This window comes from Helianthus annuus, chromosome 11, assembly GCF_002127325.2.
Source record: "Helianthus annuus cultivar XRQ/B chromosome 11, HanXRQr2.0-SUNRISE, whole genome shotgun sequence".
NCBI classification, from domain to species: Eukaryota; Viridiplantae; Streptophyta; class Magnoliopsida; order Asterales; family Asteraceae; genus Helianthus; species Helianthus annuus.
Genome location: NC_035443.2, coordinates 37,769,112 through 37,776,993, shown reverse-complemented (window position 1 = coordinate 37,776,993; position 7,882 = coordinate 37,769,112). Strand labels below are relative to the sequence as shown.

General features: G+C 40.3%; 1 long non-coding RNA gene across 1 annotated transcript; it reads right to left on the bottom strand.

Moving 5' to 3' along the window:
- Positions 1–6,130: 6,130 nt before the first annotated feature.
- Positions 6,131–7,423, bottom strand: LOC110891936. The gene is made up of 5 exons (XR_002565682.2): positions 7,253–7,423; positions 7,061–7,130; positions 6,899–6,956; positions 6,747–6,824; positions 6,131–6,342 (listed from the first exon to the last, which is right to left on the bottom strand). It is a non-coding gene; the product is annotated as an uncharacterized LOC110891936 (long non-coding RNA).
- Positions 7,424–7,882: the final 459 nt, after the last annotated feature.

Below are 7,882 nucleotides of genomic sequence, written 5' to 3'. Positions count from 1 at the left end.
CAAACTCGAACTACCGAAGGAACTCAGTAACGTCCACCCGACTTTCCATGTGTCAAACCTCCGCAAATGCCTAGCTGACCATGATTTGATTGTACCTCTCGACGATCTTCAGGTCAACGAAACGCTACACTTCGTGGAAAAGCCTGTCGAAATCAAGGATCGCCAGACCAAGCAACTCAGACGCTCTCGCATCCCTATCGTGAAAGTCCGATGGGAAGGCAAACGAGGCGCGGAGTTCACTTGGGAACTCGAAAGCGACATGAAGGCCAAGTACCCGCAGTTGTTCAAATGAAGATCTGAAGCGTCAAATTGGTAATCCACGGTGCTGCGCAGCATCGAGCCTAGTTTCGGGACGAAATTCCCAAAACAAGGGGAGGCTGTAACACCCCGTGTTTTCGAATGTCAAAGTCAAAGTCAAAGTCCAAGTCAACATTGACTTTCTTTGACTGTAAATAGTCTATTTTATATTTTATATTTTATTTGTATTATGTGGAGTAAGTGTTGTAATCAGAAAGAATCGAAGTAATCGAATGTTTTATCAACGCGAACCCATTTACGACTGTGAATAGTAGGAAGTAACAATGCGATAAAGTTAACTAATTTATAATCAAACTGATCTAACTATCATCGAACTCGAATCTCGAATTACGCGAAACTTTGGTTGCTGTCATACGTGTGTGTGTGCCTTATGTGTTACCTGTGCGTGTTTATTTTATGTTTTGTGTATTAATCAATCGAATCAATCGAAACTCGAATCGAAACTCGGAACTCAAATCGAATACAATCGAACTCGGATTACGACGAATGATAACGTTAGGATAAGGTGAATTATAGATGATTGTATGTTAGATATAGTAGTTGGGACTGAAAGTAACTTGAATAGGAAACTCTATCGTACTCGTAACACCTTCGATCGAAATCGGAATATCAAAAACCGTCGCAAAACACTCAAAAGGGGGTCACCGATCGAACAGGAGGCACTGATCGAACAGGCCAGCCGATCGAACCAGCTGTTCGATCGAGCAGGCCAGCCGATCAGGATGTCTGTCCGATCGGTTAACACTTTCCTCTTTTGGAGCCTATAAATAGGGCTGTCATTGTCATCTTTACCACTTTTGGAAAGCTCTGACCGACCAGCTCCTGTTCTTCACCTTTTCTCAGATTTCTCTCAACTCCGGTAAGTATTCACTCTAAATCTTGTACGTTTTTTATCAATGCATGATTCTACACCTTTTTATCTTTCAAATCTTGATTTCTAACCGTGAAAACATCAAGATCTAAGCATTCTAGGATGATGTCATCATGGTGTTCTTCAAGAACATCATGTTTTGACCTCAATCCACCATGAATAGCTCGGATCTAACCGATTTCCACATAAACAAGTCAAGATCTATCAGAGATCTAAACATTTACATGATGTAAAGGATTGAAAGGAGGATTTCCAACTTTCTTTCAACTCTTTTGCGCTCAATGCCTTTAGAACCAGTAGAAACGAAGCTTGAGCTAACCCACTAATCATTCCTATGGTTGTGTGGTTCAAAATTTGGGTTCTATCTACGAGGTTCACTGACTCCGGGTTAAACGTTAAACTGACGTTCCGAACCGTTCACCGGCCGGATTTGGGTGATTCCTGTCCGAGCAGGAGAAACAAGTAAGAACGAAGGTGTCATAGTTCAACTCGTTGCCAAACTACCTCAACATAACGTCAAATAATCAGAACAGCCAAGTGTTAGACGAACAGGCCGACCAGTTCAGGATGCTGACCGAACGGTTAGGCTGTTCGAATGAACAACCCAACCGATCGGACATGTCAGCCGATCGACCAGCCCAGCCGATCGGTTAGCATGTGGCCCCACACTTTGACAAATTCGTGAAGTATAGTATTGAACGAGGTGATGTTCGATCGAATGAACTGTTTGGTAACATTACTCATCGGATCATGAGATACTATGCTTCAACACTTAATCGATTTTTCAACTCGTTCGACGCATTGGGGTGCCACCCGATCGAACATGTTATCAGAACGAACAGGCTGTTCGATCGAATACGCTGCTTGATCAAGTGACAACCTGCTGAGGACTACTACTGAAGTTCCTAACCGATTGGTTAAGCTGACCGATCGAACGGACAGTTCGATCGATCGGCCTGAAAGGTAAGTACACTTCAGTGTTCTCAAATGCTACAACAAAAACTTCAAAAGTTCAAACCATCATACACAAACACATCCTACTCAATGGAAGAAACAACCCACTCGAACAGTCCAACCGATCGAGCCTACCGGCCGATCGAGCAGGCTGTCCGAACGGATTGTCCAGCCGAACGAACAACCCACTCGATCGAACCTGCCGTTCGATCGACCAGGCTGTTCGACCCACTTACACTTGTTTTCATTCCACGCGTATTCATCGTTATGCTATCGAACTGTTCAGGCTACCCCTACTCTCAAGCGCTCCCTTCAATCCATCAATCAACCGCTGTGAGTATACTCGATCCCTTTTAGCTTTTAGCACTTTTGGGTATTACATACTGTAACACCTCGTGTTTTCGAATGTCAAAGTCAAAGTCCAAGTCAACTTTGACTTTCTTTGACTGTAGATAGTCTATTTTATGTTTTAGTTGTATTATGTGGAGTAAGTGTTGTAATCAGCAGGAATCGAAGTAATCGAATGTGTTAACGCGAACCGATCTACGACTGTGAATAGTAGGAAGTAACAATGCGATAAAGTTAACTAATCAGCAACCAAACCGATCTAACAATCATCGAACTCGAGACTCGAATTATGCGAATTGTGGTATTGCTATACGTGTGTGTGTGCCTTATGTGTTACTTGTGCGTGTTTACTTATATGTTGGTGTGGTATTCAAGTGAATCAATCGAAACTCGAAAAGCAATCGAACACAATCGAAACCGACATCGAAACGTGACTTATAGAAGATTGTATGTTAGATATAGTAGTTGGGACTGAAAGTAATTTGACTAGGAACTCTATCGTATTCGTATCATCGTCCATCGAAATTGAAACGTCAAAAATCGTCACAAAATACTCAAAGTGTGTCGCCGATCGAACAGGAGGCATCCTGATCGAACAGGCCAGCCGATCAGCTAGCATCTTGCCAGCCGATCGAGCAGCCCATTCGATTGGAGCTCCTGGCCGATCGGCTGCCACTTTCCTCTTTTGGAAGCCTATAAATAGGGTTGTCCTTGTCTTCATTTCCACTTTTGGAAAGTTCTGACCGGCCAGCTCCTATTCTTCATCTTTTCTCAGATTTCTCTCAATCCCGGTAAGTTTTCACTCTAATTCTTGTACGTTTTTTATCATTACTTGATTCTACACCTTTCTATCTTTCAAAACTTGGATTTTAACCGTGAAATCACCAAGATCTAAGTGTTCTTGGGTGATGTCATCATGGTGTTCTTGAAGAACATCAAACTTTGGCCTCATTCAACCATGAATAGCTTAGATATAACCGATTTCCACATAAACAAGTTAAGATCTATCAAAGATCTAAACATCAACAAGTTGTGAAGGATTGATAGAAGGAATCCCAACTTTCTTTCAACTCTTTTACACTCAATGCCTTCAAACCGCTAGAAACGGAGCTTGAACCGGCTAACTAGTCATTCTAACAAGTTAAAAGGTTCAAGATTTGGATTCTATATACAAGGTTCACCGATTTTGGGTTAGACTCTAAACCAACGTTCCGAACCGTTCACCGGCCGGACTTGGGTGATTCCTGTCCGAGCCGGAGAGACGGGTAAGAACGAAGGTATCATAGTTCAACTCGTCATCAAACTACCTCGATATAATGACAAGTAACCAGACGACCAAGTGTTAGACGAAAGGCCGACCAGGTCAGACTCGCTGGCCGAACGGCTAGGCTGATCGAACAGCCCAGCCGATCGGACACACCAGCCGATCGACCGGGCCAGCCGATCGGCTAGCACATGGCGTCTCACTTTTCCAAACTTTTGAGGTATAGTATTGACGAAGTAGTGTTCGATCGAATATGTCACTTGATTGGTGAACATTACTATTCGGATCATGAGATACTATGCTTCAACACTTAATCGTTTTCACAACTCGTTCGTAGTAGGGAATGCCAGCCGATCGAACAGACTGTTCGATCGAGTGACATTCAGTTGAGGACTAATTCTGAAGTTCCTAGCCGATCGAGTGAGCTAGCCGATCGAGTGAGCTAGCCGATCGAACAAACCGTTCGATCGATCGACTTGAAAGGTAGGAACACTTCAGTGTTCTCAAATGCTGCAACGAAAACTTCAAAAGTTCAAATCCTCAAACACAAACACACTAGAGGAAGAAACAATCCACTCGAATGGCCCAGCCGATCGAGCCTACCGGCCGATCGAACAGGACTGTCCAACCGGACATACCAGCCGACCAAACAGCCCGTTCGATCGAACCTGCCGTTCGATCGACCAGCCCATTCGATCCATCCACACTCGTTTACTTTCCGTGTTACTTATTGTTGTGCTATCGAACTATTCAGGCTAATCCTACTCTCAGCGCTCCCTTCAATCCACAATCAATCACGGTGAGTATACTCGATCCCTTTTTGCTTTTAGCACTTTTGGGTGTTACATACGTTACCTATCAAATCACAGTCAAACACAAACTATTTGAACGCTGACCATTTGCGTGTGCTACTTGACTAAATGAATGCTGTTTATTATGTTTACACGTGGAGTGCTATCTACCTGCCTTAGCAACATAGTACTATAGTTTGGACTCAGAACCCGTTCACACGGGGGTTGTTAAGGACAATTACTTGCATGGATTACGGTGGTAATCATGTATTGTGAACCGTCTCGGACGGTCAACCCGCAGTCGTTGGTATCGATGGTCCCATGTCGATAATTAACATGCATCGTTTTCCTCTGTGTACGTGCCTGGTTATGCGTAAACTATTCGAACTCTATATGCTATTATCAAACTTGTGTGCTCACCTTTACATTTTATGTATTGACTTAATTTTAACGTATGTGACAGGTGCTTAAGATGCTAGGATGCTTAGGCGCGTGGTCATGAAATCGAGGCTAGGGAGTCTAGAAATAATAAACAATTTGTCTGTAATAATAATTGAATCTGAGTTGTCGAAACGGAATTATTTGCCTAGTTGCTTTCTATGATAACTTGTTTATTTATTTGGGATACGGTATGGGACGTATCATTTAACTGAATTTGTATTAATAGTTGTTGTGGAAACTTCTGGACAATCTGTTTCGCTCAGTGTCGCGCCCCGATGATTCCGCCATCGGTTGGGGTGTGACACATACGTTACTTATATCAAGACACAATCAATCACACTACTCCAACTATTTGAACGCTAACCAATATGCATGTATTACGTGACTAAATGAATGCTTGTTGATTGTGTTTACACGTGGAATGCTGTCTACCTGCCTTAACGACGTAGTACTATAGTTTAGACTCAGCACCCGTTCTCACGGGGGTTGTTAAGGACAATTACTTGCAAGGATTACGGTGGTAATCATGTATTGCGAACTGTCTCGGACAGTCAACCCGCAGTCACTGGTATTGATAGGTCCATGTCGATAATTAACATGCTTCGTTTTCCTCTGTGTACGTGCTGGTTATGCGTAAACTATTCGAACTCTATATGCTATATCAAACTTGTATGCTCACCTTTACATTATATGTATTAACTTTATTTTAACATATGTGACAAGTGTTTAAGATGTTTGCTTCCTAGGAAAGCGAGGCTAGAATAAAGCTCTAGAGGCCCCCAACAAATAGTTGTCTGTCAGGAAAGACCAACTAGAGCATAGTTGTCTGTAGATCTTGTCAGGCTGGGTCTTTAGGAGCATTTGAACAATGTTTAGTTTTGTTATGTTTAAATCTGAGTTGTCGGAACAGAATTTCTTGTTTGGATATTGTCTGTAATAATGCATTTGTTTATTCGGGATACGGTATGGGACGTATCTTTAACTGGATTATATAAATAGTTGTTATGGAAACTTCTGAACAATCTGTTTCGCTCAGTGCCACGCCCCGATGATTCCGCCATCGGTTGGGGTGTGACATACACTCCCACAAACCGTTAAGTGGATAAGATGACATAACTGTTTCTATCTATTTCTTAATGTGAATTTGCAGCAACTTGTCTTTTCGTTATATAATGCTTACCTGTCGTCAAGTTTTGTTAGTTTGACATTTTGACTGTTGGTGAAAAGACCAAACTACCCTTTTCTTCTTGCAATATGCACCCCTGTACTTTCGTTATCAAACTAACAGAACTTGTCGACTAGCCGAAAGGGATGGCCACCATCGCCTGCCATTTGTCACATGCATCTCTATCTATCTGTAGTTAGTTTGTAAAGATATCAAATTCTTTAAGTATAACAATAACAATAATGCAATTAGTGTCATCCTCATCTACTTAGTGTTAAGTATTATTCAAACTAAAATAAAGACTATGTATTTCTTTTAACCTGGATTCAAATTAAAATAAAGACTATGCATCTCTACCACATTTTTAGTCAAATGGTGTGATTATTAGCCTAAATACACCAAAAACATTGTGTGGACATTTTTTTACCAAAAAAAGAGAGATTACTGAAAGCAATTTAATTTCTCACTTACTCATTGATCAAGTGGTTGTGTTTATCCATGATCTAAAACATAGCAATCACAAAACAAAAATAACCAAAAGAAAAGAATATAGAACACTAAATCTAATAAAAAGTAGGGAAATCGATTACTTACCTTCTTCGAATTAGAGTTTGAAGTTTCATATTCACAAATATCTAAAATCCCCAATTCCTCATTTGTATTAGGTTTTGTCTACAAAACAAATCCCCACAATTGGTGAGTTAGAGACCTTGAAACTTGAATCGGTGATGGAAACATAAACTTACTAATCTTTGATTGTGGATATCTTGATAGCAGTTGTAGAAAAATATGGAGAGGATGATTCTGAACAAAAATAGCGTGAATGGGGATTAGGGTTTCAAGCAACTGATGTACCATTTAGGAAGATAAGGAAATTAGAAAAAAAGGTGGTGAAAAAAAATGATTACATGTGTATAAGATTGATCGAATCCTCAAAGACGAAAGACACCTCATCAAGATCCAAGTTTCATGGTACATCTAAACAAAATAAGTATGAAGATATAACAGATGAAATTCAATCAGAATCAAAATCAACAGCTTAACGAACAAATTTAACCTAATTATGTAACGAAAATGCAAATCAAACCAAAATAACATACCTCTCAAACAAAGCTCTTTCCATTTTGTTCGAATCATCATAACCTTAACTTAGGGTTTAAGTCGGCTGTCTCCACCACCAAAAATAAGAAGATAATCCAAGTTTGTGGTGGTAACGACGATTAAGCGATGTTAAAGATTTAGGTTTTAGAGAAAATGAGACGTAGGAAGAAGAGGCGGCGCAGGGTTTTGAGAGGGGGATAGAGAGAAAAGAGTTATGTCGTTCTTGAATGAAAAGAAAATTTTAGAAACAATATATATCTGGGTCAAAATCCGGATCCCGTGTCTACCCATATCAAGAAAAAAAGACCCGAAATTTTGGAGCCAAAACCAAAATCTAGATTGCCTAAGGTAATGCCACATCATTTTCCAAGCCCTCACATAATGACACATAAGCCCTTATTTATCATGTTTATTATATATAATAGATTAATATGGTTATCAATATTTAAAATAAATTAGGCTTATTCCATAGATTTTCCTTAGTTATATATGGTCTTTTGTATCTCTTGTAATATACATCCCATTCAATAAAATGTTATAGTTTTTCTCTCTATTGTTCTTCTTTTATATTGTGCTATTAGACTAGTTTCATAACACGTTATAAGCACGAAAGTGCTCTCACCAAAACC